The sequence below is a fragment of the Pinus tabuliformis genome, chromosome 7 (assembly GCF_031772625.1).
Source record: "Pinus tabuliformis cultivar Carrire ecotype Pingquan chromosome 7, CPIR1, whole genome shotgun sequence".
Lineage (NCBI taxonomy): Eukaryota > Viridiplantae > Streptophyta > Pinopsida > Pinales > Pinaceae > Pinus > Pinus tabuliformis.
In genome coordinates, this window is record NC_142293.1 from 1459827866 (window position 1) to 1459843693 (window position 15828).

Consider the following 15828-nt stretch of genomic DNA (forward strand, 5'->3'; position numbering starts at 1 on the left):
TAACAACAAACCACTGGTAGCAGAGAAATTACACAAGTTTTATCCAGACCTTCTATGTCTGCCATACTTCTAAAGCATACACAAACAACATTACTCTTTTCACATAGCAAAAAAGCTAAAGAAATCTGATAAACCTTTTCGGCCAGTACCAGCACACAGGATCTCACAAGACCAGAGGTTCTGGGAAGATTCTGTCCTCACCTGGAATAATCACTATCCAAGCTCTCTCAAGGAAAAATCTTTCATTTCCAAATTATGGAATCTGATTCCAAAGTTTGTCACTTGGAAAATTTGGAATAAGATCATCTTCCATTAAGGCAAGGGAAGCCATGAAAGCAACGATGTTCATTAGTGAAAAAATTAGGGCCTGCTGCAAAAGATCAAAATGAGGCAATCAATTATACAGACAAGTAATTGCAATGGGTGAAAGGTTGGGGTCTTGAAGAGTGGACTCAATTTTCAGACTCCCCACCTGAGATTCTTTCCCCAATTCAGCCCACTCTCTCATGTATATGGTAATATATTCTTCCTTGATGGGAGAGCAAAATGAAACCCTGGCAGAGCATGGGGAGGGTGCTTAAGGGACCCATGAAAAAAGACAAGACTAAAATTTGCTCAAGCATGAGCATGTGACCAAACCACAAATAATATTGCAGGACACATTTTATGCAAAGGCCTAAAACCGACATCCAAATTAGAGATTTGAGACATCAAAATTGCAGAGGACTCCAAAATTATCATTGACATTATGAATGGGGTGGCCTTCCCCACTAGCATTAACTTGTCAAGAATTATTACTGAAGATAAATCATTGACATCAAACTTAAAACAATAAGTTTTATGCAAGTCTATATAACTTTTAACTCATAAACCAATGCACGCACTTATAAGGGGGCTGATCTCAGCACAAGAGATTCAGATGAACAAATCATCTTGCAGTAATACTCTCAGCATTAAGTAATATCTGGCACAATCTAAGCAAGAGCATTCACCCCCAGTGCTCCTAGTAGTTTTCCTTGTTAGCTTTTGATTTTTTGTGCTCACATCAGGTGTTAGTGACACAGTCCCATACTTCATCAATGAAAACTCTTGATTACCATTGATTTCGTTATGCTGCCACTGTTAGAACTCCAAGACCTCAACCAAAGGGTACGTTGTGAAGTCCATCTACAATATAACTCTAATGGCATTCTGAGAAGTACCAAACTAGCTGATTTTTCCAAAAAGAATCTCTCTCACCACGCAGATCAAGGAACTCACAAAGAAACTCTGTGACTACAAACATTGGTTGTCAGTAGCAAAGGCTCAATCTGTGGGCCTTGTAATAGGGCAACAGGTGACTAATGAAGAGGAGTATTATAACAATGCCTACCTTAGGTCCTGTGAAACATGTGGCAGTTCTGCAGCACTCATCGAAGAATGAACTCTAAATCATGACACTGGTGGAATGTCAAAGGGGAGAAACGGTATTCGTTATGGAAAATTAGGGCATGGATAGCTGAGAAAACAATAATTGAACAAAAACAACCTTCCCAGTACTTAGCCTTCAACAATCCCAACATGCAACCTTCGATCCACAGACTCCAGTTCATGCAGACTCTTTTCAATTTGTTATTTCTTAATGTGTGGCTGGGTTGTACAATTTTGTTCTTATGGGATATACAACACAGGAGTTGCCAACACTATGGTCACCTTTAAAGTCATTTTCAGTTGTAAAGCATACAACCTTTTGTAACCATGTCAAGTTAAGTAAATACATCAGCATTGCAACAACTTACCATGGTACAATGAGGAAAAAGCTAAAGCAAATTAGAGGTTGAGGAAGTAAAATATAAAAAAGAAATTAAATCAAAATGCTTTGAAAAGATCAGCTCTGATTGCCCCACAGTTATGGCTACTCTGATTTCCACATAGTTATGGCCATAGGCCATGTGACATTCTTGTGAGATGAATGAAATTTATCTTGTGTTGTTGAAAAAATGACAACTTGTACAAACTACAAGTAACCATGAGCTAGTCTGAAGGACAACGCATAAATTTTCAGTAAATTATGGAATGATTTCAATTAAACGTTTTAAGTATTTCTTGTAATGCATTGGTCTCAGATACAATTGGGAGTCTGAGACATTATCAGAACGTTACCTCCTACAGTTTTGCAGATTGTATTTGCATTGATCTATCTGTTATATCTATCTCAATCTCATTATTCTACTTGGGAGTCGAAACAAAAAACAGCAACCGAAAATAGCATATGAAATACTAGTGGAAATGTCCAAGACTGAATTTAACAAGAACATACCATGGCATTCAACTTTAAGGCAAATGTCATGGGATCATAATGATGAGCTCTCATTTCAGCAACTAGATCATTGAACGACTCTGGAACTACCATTCCTTCCGGAACCGCTTTATTGTTTACTTGGAGGAGGACACCAAAAATATCTTTAGCCATTCTTTGCACCATACATGTGCCATCTTCAAATGTCAATGAATTGAAAAGACCAATGAGTAACGGAAGCCATTACATAATAGGCGAACATATACAATCATGCCCTTCTACAGAACCATAACCACAATGTGAAAACAATATCACATGAGTTGGACTCAGGAACAATTTGCACGGACAACAGGAAAGCTCAAATGGGAGACTCGACCCAACAACTCAGCTATATTTTATTTAGCACCTTATTATTATTATTATTATTATTATTCTATGGTAATTTTGTATCTATTCTTAAAACTGCGTAGTGGAAATTCTATAGATAACTTTTCAAGCAATAATTGTAATAAGTGGATTCGAGTTACTGGATTTATGAGCGTGTATGTTAGGGTTCAATTCAAATTCAAAATAGTAAAAATTAGCAATTATTTTTAAAAGTGTAAAGATACATTAAAGGTGTAGAAGATTTGTCTTATAGTCATGCATATAACATTTTAAATGAATTATCTTCAAAATATGTGAATTCTTGTTAAGGTTTGGGAAGATTTGTCTTATAGTTATGCATACAACATCCTAAATAAATTATCACCAAAATATGTGAATTGTAGTGATCCATTAATATATTTGTTCCTATTAATTGCATGTGCATTACTAAGATAAAAATGTGAAAATCCTGATTTTTCAGATATATATATATACTTGTAATCTATACAAGTTTAGAACCACCACTTCAAATCTCATTTCTAATGGGCGTGTATGTTAGGGTATAATTCAAATTCAAAATAGTAAAAATTAGTAATTGTTTTTAAAAGTGTAAAGATACATTGAAGGTGTGGAAGATTTGTCTTATAGTTATGCATATAACATTTTAAATGGATTATCATCAAAATATGTGAATTCTTGTCAAGATTTGGGAAGATTTGTCTTATAGTTATGCATACAACATCCTAAATAAATTATCACCAAAATATGTGAATTGTGGTAATCCATTAATATATTTGTTCCTATTAATTGCATGTGCATTACTAAGATAAAAATGTGAAAATCCTGATTTTTAAGATATATATATATATATATATATATATATATATATATATATATATATATATATATATATATATATATATATACTTGTAATCTATACAAGTTTAGAACCACCAATTCAAATCTCATTTCCAACCTGTCCGATAAAGCTTATAATATTTCAGGGATCCACAATAAATAAACAAAGTAACATTATAATTTATGCTGCAAATATACAGGTAATTTATACTAAGACATCATATGTAAAATCACTTGATATATAGACTGGAACAAAACTATAAATATCCTGAGTAGAAGCATTGAATAGATTTTAAATATCTTTAGCACAAGCATTGAATAGCTTTTGAAAAATATGGCTGCAACAAAACTATAAATATCTTAAGTAGAAGCATTGAATAACTTTTAAATATCTTGAGCATAAGCATTGAATAACTTTTGAAATATAATTAATATACCAAAATATTGGAAAGCAATCTAGGATGGAATTGGAAAGCAATATAGGATGTAGTTCATTTCAATTAGATAACGATGGAGTTTCAAGGTATGTAAACATAGATAACAATGAAGTTTCAAGGTGTATGAATTTTTATAATGAACAACATTTCTAAAAACAAGTGTGAACTTTTATAATGAATAGCATTTCTAAAAACAGCCACTGCAATCGCTATAATATAAGAGTTTTTAAAGTTTTTATTTTTTTATTTTATTTTTTTAATTTATTATTATTATTATTATTTTAAATTAGTAACTATGATATATATAATTGAAAATAAGTAAGCAATAATTTTAACTATATCAATAACGATGATATATCATAGTTTTGTGATGGAGGAGTTTAACTATATCAATAATGATGATATATTATAGTTTTGTGATGGAGGAGTTTAACTATATCAATAATGATGATATATTATAGTTTTGTGATGAAGGAGTTTGATGAGGAGAAACTACAATCAAGATATACACTTAAAAACAATTATAAATAAATTTTAATCAATTTAAAAAAAAAATATTAATTAATAATATAATAATATAATCTAATTATTTTAATTGAATTTAAATGGTGATTTTTAACATTCTTTATTTTTAATATTAAAATGATTTAAACGATGGTTTCTAATATTTTCTATTTTTAATATTTTATTATAAGTATATAAATTATTGTTTCTAGTTTTATATATATATACAATTTATTACATATAATAAACATTCATAAAATTAAAATATCATTTTTTATAATATTTGTATAAGATTTAACTTTGCCAATATATATGGTATAAGGTATACATATTATATCATTTTTTCAAATTCTCTATTATTTTTCCAATTTAAAAAATCTATCGGCTTCTCTTTGCACCTTTTAGGACAATCACTAATAATTAAAATTGTAAGGAATGAATAAATTTGATCACATACCTAAGCACTTGGTTCAAGGGTGGCATTTCAAACAGTTTCCGTGATCATTGCCGAGTTAAATGCTTGGGTACAAAGCTTCCGAATGGTTGTTTATGGTAATTATAATGGTCAAACCTTAGAAAGTCTGAACGATTTTGTAAAATCACATATTAAAATTGTGAGGACATAAATGATGTTTTTATAAACTTAGAAGAATATATAATGCGTTAGTTTTAATTTATAATTGATTTGTTTAAATTATTGGGAAATAGTAAAATTTATTATAATTTATGGTAAAAATAATTATTATATTATTTATTATAAATATGGATTAATTTATTATTGTTATAAAAAATATATATTATTTAAAAAAATATTATTAATGTGTAAATAAATAAATTTTTATTTGTGATATTAATTTGGGTTATTTTAAGTGATTAGAGAGAAAGGAATGAGATTCTTCCCATTCAAATTCAATTTTATCAAGTGATATAATAAATATTGACAATATTAACAATATACTTATATTACTTATGTAAAATAAGTATTATTATATCTGTGAAAAAAACAACAACAACAAATAAATTTTCATAATGATAAATGCAACAAAAAATTGAGATAGTAAAAACTTAAATAATATTTAGGTAATGCTAATATCTTAACCTTAAATAAGATCATACTTTTTTTAATAAATATTTAACAACAGCTTGATTCCAAATATCAAATCACAATTTAAACTCAAACCCAACCCAATTTTTTTTTATAAATATTATTAATTTTTAATTTTATTAGTTATAAATTGTATTATCATCCACATAAAACAATCTAAACACGAACAAAGGGTCTCCCATGGTAAGCCTCTGCATAGTCACACTCCATTTTCAAAATCCAGACAAAAGGCGTGCAACACCCTTATATATATATATATATATATATCCAAGGTAGTGCATGCCAATAATTTTAATACCATTTAACTAAACATAACTAATTGTTTAATAAAAAGTACAACTATGAATTAAAAAATAAAAATAACTATCAATATTTATGAACATATAATTCTATTAATATACTAAAACAATATATATTATCTATTAAATTTAACCAAATATAAAATCCAATATACCACATCCAAGACATTAATGGAACTAGAACTACACACAAATATAAATATTAGTTGCAATCTTTGATACCATACATCAATACCAAGAACCTTATCACTAAATTCACTTTGAAGATCATGTTGTTGAGCTCGACCTCGTTGCCCCTGCACTGAAGAGTGCATGTCACATTAGTGAGGGATTTCGTGGGGCGGGGACACAAAAAACAAAATGACACATATTGAAGACACAAATGGTCGAGAAACCTCCGGCAATTCAGAATAACTTGGATTGGGCCAACCCAAGGACAATCAGTGGCGCTCTAAAATATTTAATGCTGGCACTGTACTGAGTTTTATAACATGATTTGATGTGACTATACACTATATTGTATTGACAATTGGTCAAGTACCCTATTGCATTTGATGTGACTGTACACTATATTGTATTGACAATTGGTGAAGTACCCTATTGTATTTGATGTGACTATACACTGTTGGATTAACAGATTTGGTTTGTGACTGATAAGACTGAAGGACATCACCTGTGCGATGGGCAAGAGCTATTTCCAACCCTATAGAAACATAAATGAGCGCTAAGTACCTATGACAGGACATTCGTGCATCCGAAGGCATGCTACATATGCATGAAATCCATACATATCCATGCATATTCCGACAACTCGATCACCCTACCTCCGGCAAGCTCCAGTATTCAATGTATCTGCGACCATTGTCAGACCTGTCCCGTCTCCTCCTGCAACCTCTGTTGGCTTCCTCATCTACCACCATTTTCCAAATTCTGTTTTATTTTGAATTTAGTAAAGGCGCTAAAGGAATTCAAATTTGAATTTTGAATTTGTAATTTCGTTCCGTCCATGCACCATCTGCCTCACAGAATTTCAAATTCAACATTCCCGCTCGATATTTAAATTAGAAAAACTAAATTTATATCACTGCTCAACAAATTGTTTTCGCAGCTTTGGCGTTCAATGGGAAGATACATAGGATCCTCGTTAGGAAATAAGGCTCGCCTTCCTCTGCACAGCTTCATTTTCGGGCGCCAGTAAGGTCATTGGAAGCCATGAAGAGGACACAGTTTCTTGTTCTGTTTCTCATTCTGTTACTCCATTCTGCTGCCATGGCTGCCACTCCCAGGAAGCCAGTGAGTGTGCCCTTTCACAACAACTATGTCGCCAGCTGGGGCTCAGATCACATCAAACAATTCCATGGCGGTCGAAAGACCGAGCTTCTCCTCAACAAACAATATGGTAAGCTATTATACATTGGATTTGTTTCTGCATATTTTTGGGTTGTTTTATCCTTTTATGAGCTGTGGGAATAACAATGTGGGATGAAATATGGGTTGGCAGGTGCCGGGTTCGAGTCTAAGGGGACATATTTATTTGGGCATTTTAGTATGCAGATAAAGCTAGTTCCTGACGATTCCGCTGGCACTGTCACCGCCTTTTATGTAAGTATTCATAATAATCTTGGGGGTTTTGGGGGGTCTAAGTCTGCTTCTACCTGTTTATGTATCTATATTTCTTTTGGTGCGGGTAGCTTTCTTCTAAGATTGCAGAACACAATGAGATAGACTTTGAATTCTTGGGGAACAAGTTCGTGGAACCCTACATTCTTCAGACCAATGTATTTACAGGTGGGAAGGGTGATAGAGAACATCGAATATACCTCTGGTGCGACCCCACCAAGGATTACCATTCCTATGCTGTGCTCTGGAACATGTACAAATTGTGTAAGACCCCATTCCCGAGCCCATTATTTATTATCGAACCAGAGCCAAATGCAAATGTAGCATGTAATTTTACAATGAACCTATTTTGGTTTAATATGGTTTGGTGTGATGTTTTTTTTTGGGGCGCAAATTTTTGGTAGATGAGGTAACAATCCGAGTGTTCAAGAACAACAAGGATCTGGGCGTGAGGTGCCCATTTAACCAGCCGATGAAGGATCTATTCAATCCTGTGGAATGCTGATGACTAGGCCACCCGAGGGGGTCTGGAGAAAACCGACTGGGCCAAGGTGTCGTTCATCGCCTCCTACAGGGAATTCCATGTCGATGCCTGTGAGGCTTCTGCTCCACAATCGATGTGCGCTACGTAGGGGCGGCGGTGGTGGGATCAGGAGGAGTTCAGAGAACTGGATGTGGGCGCCAATGGCGGTACTTGAAATGGGTGAGGAAGCACTACACCACTACAATTACTGCACTGAGACGCCCAGAAACAAGCAAATGCCTCCGGAATGTGTTCGCGATCGCGACAATATGTAGTCCAGTTATCATTATTCGATGCTACCCATGGCTGAATAATCCGAAGTCGGATTATTAGTCCGGGGAGGCCCAAATGTTATGTTGCAGTGAGCTTTTGGGTAAATCATTTCTCTGAAAATTTTGGTTTCCAAATTGATTTTCATGTCTGGTTGTTGCCGAATGTATTTATTGTTTTTTCTTAATGTATTTCTTAAAGGAATTTTAAATCCTTTTCAAAGGATTCGAAGCGCGTTATAGTAATTGGAAGTTTGATCTTGGGGTTTATTTCAAATTATTCCAACGAATGATTAATTATCAATCAATCATTTATTCATTCATCATTCACCAAAATAAGAAGTGATTTGATAAAAACCATCTTTAACAAAATTATCAATATAAATAATTTTTATAAAATGAAAATGATTTAAAAAAAACTTTCTAGAGATTTCCTATAGCAAATATCAAAATATAAAAATATATATAATTTTTTTTAAGAATATTAAAAAATTATTCTTTAAAAATATATATAATTTTTTTTAAGAATATTAAAAAATTATTCTTTATGGAAATATATGATGGGTTTTAATTTTTTTAAACAATATCAAAATAAAAAATATATATATTTATATATTTTAAGAGAATCTAAAAAATTAATGTAATCTTCCTTATCTTTATCAAAATAAATGACGGGTTTTAAGACCCACTAATATACCCCTTTTTCATATATTTTCAACTTCCTCGATGTGGGTTTAAAATAAATATATTATATAATATTAACTATTAAAAAAATGATATAATTACTATCTCTATCAAGATAATACATCAGGTTTTAGAATAAAATAATAAAGAATAAAATTCAAATTCAAATCTCTGTAATAAAACATTTTGAAATGTCTTATATTTCTTTCTTATATAATGAGTTTTATAATAAAATAATAAAGAATAAAATGGATTACTAATTTTTTTAATAGAATATTCACAAAATGTCAAGTCTTATATAAAATCAAAGATAATTACAATAATTCATGATGATTAGATAATTTCTATAATACTGAAAAAAATGATTAATTTTTTTAATTGAATATTGGCAAATGTCAAGTCGTATATAAAATCAAAGATAATTACTATAATTCATAATGATTAGATAATTTCTAGTAAAAAAAAGATTAAGGGGTTTTTAGTAATTTAGTAATTTCTTTTTTCAAATGTCTTATGCTTTCTTTTAAAAATAAAATAAAAAGGATCATTGAGCGTTTCATAATAAAATGTTTTCGAATGTCTTATGTTGGCTTCTCAAATAAAAATAGTAATTATAAGTGAAAATGGATTAATAAATATTAGTTTTAGATTATCTTGAGTTCTAAAATTTTGTTTGAGTAATAATAAATTTTAATTTTAAAATGTTTAAGTTTATAAATTTTGTTTTTGTTATTGTATAAGGGTTTTCTTAGGTTGGTAGAATTTGGGTGAATAAGAGACTTATAAGCAATTTTCTTTTCCACTCTGGTTCTATTGTTATAAGGAGATATGTTTAGCTTGTTATGATAAAATAAGAGTAGGTACCATTTTTTTTGGCAATATTTTGGCTCTTATTAAACCAAAAAATTATTGATATATCTAACTTGTAGGTAGTTGGATATACTCATGGTTTTATGTGACAACTCGAAGATTTGATTTTGAGTCTTACTAAGACTACTCCAATGTATTACCAAATGGTCATTGTTTAAATGAAAAATTATTACACAAGTGTTGATTTTTTGCAAAATGGTAAGCTTTCTAATGTAAATATGCATGTTTATTTAAATGTTAATATTAATAATTTAATATTTTGTTGATTTAATAGATATATCTAAGCTATAACAAACCATTTGTATGTTGGGTGTGTACAATTTATATGTTAGGTGTGTTAAGTGTGTTGTGAATACTCCTATATACATAAGTATTGTGAGATAAAGGTGATATAAGACATCATTTATGACAATTTTTTTGTTAATTTGGAAATTAACTTTCAAATGTAAGTTTTCAAGTTGATGTGACATCAACTTGATAACAATTTGGAATCATCTAATGACAAGACTTCATCATATTGCACACCTCTAACCTGAGATATCGAGGTATTTTCTAAGCATTCAAAAATAAAACAAGTAAAATGTATTTTCTAAGCATTGAGAAATAAAACAAGCAAAATGTATTTCCTAGGCATTCAAAAATAAAACAAGTAAAATGTATTTTCTAAGCATTCAAAAATAAAACAAGTAAAATGTATTTTCTAAGCATTCAAAAACAAAATAAGTAAAATGCTTTCATACTTTATAGGTTTGGTGGCATGGTACTTTAACAATATTTGGTGCATAATGACATAATGGGAACTATTGTATACTTTATAAGTTTGGTGGCATGGTACTCTAACAATATTTGGTGCATAATGGGAACTATTGTGAGTTTGATAAGAAGATTTCATAAATGTATTAGTGTGGAACATGGAAGTTGTTAGGATGAACTAAGTTGGTATTTGTTTTCCATATTAACATTAATATCACAATTTCTCTCAATCTCATTCCAAAATGTTGAAGTAAAGAATCTATCCATAATGTCATTCCAAAATGATGAAATAGAGAATCTATCTAGAATGGGGAGGACCACTAAATCAATATATGTTAGAGAAGATAGTAGACTATGATGAGTTTATGGACATGGAATCATGATAGTGTGATAATGTTGGAGTTGATAAGAAGATTTCATAAATTGTTGGAAATAATACTGAGAGGGGGGGTGAATCAGTATTATCTAATTCTTTTAATAAATCTTCCTTATTTGTTCTTTGAATTATTTTTGCATGTCAGTACCATAAAATAATGAACATGAACAAAGAAAACAGATAGTCACACCAAAGAACACAAGATGTAAGGTGGAAACCCAATGTGGGTGAAAACCACCTGCTGCAATATGTCTCTATCTTCTTTCAAATTAGAAACTCCTTTTACAATGGTTATGTACTGGTGCAGTCCTTTACCAGTACGCAGGCTGCAACCTGCAGAGAGCTACAACTCTCTCTCTCGTTTCCTAGTCTCTCCTGGAAGGGAGCTACAACCCCCTACTTCTTTTCTTACAAGGACCACTTTTCATAAATTTTCAAACTGGATCCAACAACAACTTTGAAGCTCATAATCAAACAACCTTCTGAATCACCCAATCATCAGATCCATACATATACAATGATATTATGATAGTTATCAACCAGATCTAGTACATCAGATCACATGAAGATAAATCATTTTAAACCGATCCATTCATCCAACAAAACTGAAGTTAATCATAATCATTCACTCAATCACTGCTGTTATCTGAACATAATACCAGAACCAAACATCACTTCAACAACCCAGATCATAAAAATGATAAACAGAGATTTTAAGAGAAGTAAGCAGCTTCACCCATGTACTGCCTGCTTACAGTACGCACTCTGCTCAACTGCTCGCCTGCTTACGTACGCACTGTAGTCAACTGCTCACCTGCTTACGTACGCACTGTAATCAACTGCTCACCTGCTTACCTCGCTCTGTGTCCATTGAACTGCCTGCGGACCTCCGCACCTGCAACCCTGCTGTTCCTGCGTATCGGCGCACCTGAAACGCTTCGTGCCAGCGTATATACGCACTTTTCTTTCACTGTACCTGCGTACCTTCGGGCATAGATGATTTCAAGACTTCAAGAATAACCCAGACAGTCAGATCTACAGATCTGATCATGCGCCGAAGAGATCTCAAACCATCAGTAGATTCGCCTTATTTAGATCTAGACATTACTCCCAAGAGATCATAATATTTCAAATCTAGCTCTCATAAGATGTTCAACCCAAAACATGCATAAGCCAAATGATCTCCTTTGCTTTATATAGGAAAGCTCTTCCTTAAATCATGGATCAATACCACGGGCCGACACCATAATAACACATATACCGTCGGCTAAATACCAAAGGTTAAACATAAGAAACCCCACGTGTGCTTTTCTTTGCCTTGAAATGTGTGCACTGGGGGTACGCACCTCCTGAACTGCTGACCTACATATCAGGCCGCGGTCCCTTCACAGTGTACCTGTGGGTACGCACTTTCTGAACTAATCTCCTGCGTACTTCTTAATTTTCAACATATTGAGAGCCTTGCCATGGGTGTTGCCATCAAGTACAACATTTGTAACATATAGCCATACCAGAAACATAATGCCAACAATCTCCCCCTTTGGACTTGATGGCAACCTCAAAACTTCAGCTTCATTCTCCTCCTTTGACATCAAGGGCAAAGGGTTATGCTCCCCCTAAGAACATGCTCCCCCTGAATATGAACCAGATCTGCAACAAAGAACCATAATCCACCATAAAAGAGATAGAGACATATTGCAGCTACTTCCAAGATCTCCTTCTGCACATCCTCCATAATGCCAACAATGCATTATATGCTCCCCCTGAACCTGTACCATCAATCAGAAGAGGTTCAGCAATAAGATGATGCATCAACAACCCCCAGCTTTTGCCTGAGGTATTCAAAAGTGTCCCTGGGCAATGGTTTGGTGAGAATATCAGCAACTTGTTCCTTAGAAGGAACATACTCCAACTTGACCTTCTGTTCAAGCACTTGTTCCCGGAGAAAATGATACTTGATTAGTATGTGCTTGGTTTTTGAATGCATAATAGGATTCTTTGAGATGCTGATTGCACTTGTGTTATCACATAAGATGGGGATTGGTGGTGTACAAGTGATTTGAAAATCCTGCAAAGTCTGCATCATCCAAAGGAGTTGGGTGCAACAAGATGCAGCAGCAACATATTCCGCTTCAGCTGTAGACAAGGCAATCGAACTCTGTTTCTTGCTGAACTAAGATACCAGTCTGGAACCCATAAAGAACGCACCACCACTTGTGCTTTTCCTGTCATCCACGCTTTCGGCCCAATCTGCATCTGTATAAGCATGAAGTGTAAGATCTATATCTCTAGGATACCATAAGCCATAATTTTTAGTCCCTTGAAGATATTTGAAAATTCTCTTCACTGCCTGAAGATGAGTCTCCTTCGGATTTGCCTGAAATCTTCCAACTATTCCAACTGCATGCATGATGTCCGGTCGGGTACCTGTCAAATAAAGTAAACTTCCAATCATAGATCTGTAGGTTGGTTGATGTACTACTGCAGATTCATCATTTGCACTGAGGCTACATCCTGTGACCATGGGTGTACATACTGGTTTTGCATCTTCCATACCATATTTCTTCAAAATCTGTTTGAGATACTTGGTTTGAGATAAAAAGATTCCTCCTTCTTTTTGTTGGATTTGCAAACCAAGGAAATATGTCAGTTCTCCTAGCAAGGACATTTCAAATTCTTTCTGCATGACCAAGGCAAAGCTTTGACTCATAGCTTCTTCATTGCTCCCAAAAATAATGTCATCTACATACACAACAAGTATTAGCAATTTGTCATTTTCAACTTTTATATAAAGATTGCTATCTGCTGATCCTTTTGAAAAGCCTTGTTGATGAAGATATTTGTCCAAACGGTAGTACCAAGCCCTTGGAGCTTGTTTGAGACCATAGAGAGCCTTTTTCAATCTGCATACAAGATTTGGATCATTTCCAAGAATGAACCCATCTGGCTGTTCAATGTATACTTCTTCTTCCAAGTCTCCATTCAGAAAGGCTGATTTCACGTCCATTTGAAATACTTTGAAGTTTTGAAAACTTGAGAGAGCAAGGAACATTCGGATGGCCTCAAGTCTTGCAACAGGAGCAAAGGTTTCTTCAAAGTCTATTCCTTCTTGCTGCGCATACCCTTTACAAACAAGTCTGGCTTTGTTTCTAATTACTTCTCCATTTTCATTCAATTTATTTTTGAAGACCCATTTTGTTCCGATAACATTCTTATCTTTTGGTCTAGGAACCAGCTCCCAAGTGTTGTTCTTTTCGATCTGCTCAAGTTCTTCATCCATTGCTTTCACCCAACATTCATCTTTGCATGCCTCTTTCACATTTTGTGGTTCAGTAGAGGAGAGTAATGCCAAATAGCTTGAAGCTTCTGCAACTGTTCTTCTTGTTTGTACACCTGCTTCTTTCTGCCCCATAATCTGAGATTCTGGATGATTCTTCTGAACATATCTGGATGGAGTCTTTTCTTCTATTCTTGTTTGCTCCTCTGGTTCTTCTTGAGGTTCTTCTTCTTCATCATTTTGTTGTTGGGGGTAGCCTTCATCTTCTTCGATGTCTTCATGATGTACTTGCCTAGGAATGTATCCCTTCTCATCAACCACTACATCAATGCTGTCAACAATTCTGCCAAGTCTTTTATTGTAGCATTTGTATGCTTTGCTATGTGGAGAGTAACCAAGAAGAATGCCTTCATCTGCTCTAGGTTCAAGTTTGCCAAGCTGCTCATCAGTATTCTTGATATAGCATTTGCTCCCAAAGATTTTGAAGTGCTTTACCGAAGGAGTCCTACCACTCCAGAGCTCATGAGGAGTTTGAGTGTTGTTCACCCGGACATTTGTTTTGTTGAGAATAACAACCGCAGCATGTGCAGCTTCACCCCAGAAAGTTGCGGGAGTTCCTGACTCATCAAGCATAGCACGAGCCATTTGTTGGACTGTTCTGTTCATTCTTTCCACAACTCCATTTTGCTGAGGAGTTCTTGCTGTAGAGAATTCTCTTCTTATCCCATGTTCTTCACAGAAATCGAAAAATTCATTTGAAGTAAATTCCCCACCTCTGTCGGATCTGAGGCACTTAATTTTGTGACCTGATTCATTTTCAACCAAGGCTTTGAAGGATTTGAATTTTTCGAATGCTTCATCTTTGTGCTTCATAAGTCCTAACCAGACAAACCTGGAGAAATCGTCAATGAATAATATCAAGTATTCTTCTCCTCGAGGTGTTCTTTTCCTGAAAGGACCGCATGTATCTGTATGTACTAGCTCAAGAGGCATGCTAGCTGATCCTTCTTTCTCTGGAAAGTTAGTTCTGGTTTGTTTTCCAAACTGACATGATTTGCATATGGTGTTGTCAGGAATTTTGATATCTGGAAGATCGCGAACTGCCTGATATTTGCATGCTTTCCTTATTTGTGAAAAGCTTAGATGTCCCAACCTCCGATGCCATAACCAGTGCTCATCATCCTTGCTCAGATAGCATTGTTGTTGTCCTTCTTCAAATATGTACAGATTATTTGGAGTTCTTTTGCCTTTGATCACTGTTTTACCTGTATCAAGATCACGAACAAGACATCCATTTGATCTGAATATAACCTCGGTTCTTTGATCACACATCTGGCTGACACTTAGAAGATTATGCTTCAATCCATCAACATACAAAACATTTCCAGCCTTGACCTTTTCTTTTAACTGAGCAATGCCTTTTCCTTTTATAGTTGCAGGAGTATCATTTCCAAAAGAGACTTTCTTTCCCTTTTCTAGAGCAGAATAAGACTCAAGTTTTTCTTTATCACCTGTCATATGCTTCGAACATCCACTGTCAATGTACCATAGATTTTCCTGTCCCTCTGCATAAAATGCTATCCCACATCTTTCTGTTTGAGGTTCCTTT

The 15828-nt window shown here is 33.8% G+C and overlaps 1 pseudogene; it reads left to right on the forward strand.

Annotated features, from left to right (window-relative positions):
- Positions 1–7014: 7014 nt before the first annotated feature.
- Positions 7015–8344, forward strand: LOC149253287 (xyloglucan endotransglucosylase protein 2-like; annotated as a pseudogene).
- Positions 8345–15828: the final 7484 nt, after the last annotated feature.